This window comes from Corapipo altera, unplaced genomic scaffold (assembly GCF_003945725.1).
Source record: "Corapipo altera isolate COAL_440 unplaced genomic scaffold, ASM394572v1 121, whole genome shotgun sequence".
In the NCBI taxonomy this organism is placed as follows: Eukaryota; Metazoa; Chordata; class Aves; order Passeriformes; family Pipridae; genus Corapipo; species Corapipo altera.
Window position 1 is genome coordinate 16158 of NW_020885131.1, and position 333 is coordinate 16490.

General features: G+C 66.1%; 1 protein-coding gene across 4 annotated transcripts in view; it reads left to right on the forward strand.

Moving 5' to 3' along the window:
* PLEC (plectin) overlaps positions 1–333 on the forward strand; it is a 30278-nt gene that overhangs the window by 10783 nt on the left and 19162 nt on the right. The window lies entirely within an intron of this gene.

Genomic DNA, 333 nt, shown 5'->3' on the forward strand with positions numbered 1-333 from the left:
AGACACGGACACGGACATGGACCCAGACGTGCACACACACTCACACATTCACGTGTGTGCTGTCCCTGCACACGGACACACGCACGGCTGTGCCATCCCTGCATGGGGCTGTGCCATCCCTGCATGGGGCTGTGCCACATGGTCCCGTCCCTGCTCCGCAGTGCTGAGCCCCCTCGTCCCCTGCCCCTGCACCCCGAGCCCCTGTGACTGCCCTGCCCACCCCCACACCCAGAGCTCCCCCCACGCACACACAGAGCCATGCACGGAGACCCCCTCAGCCCACGCACACGTGTGTGAGCCCTGAGCCCCCTGACATGTACATGTGTGTGAGCC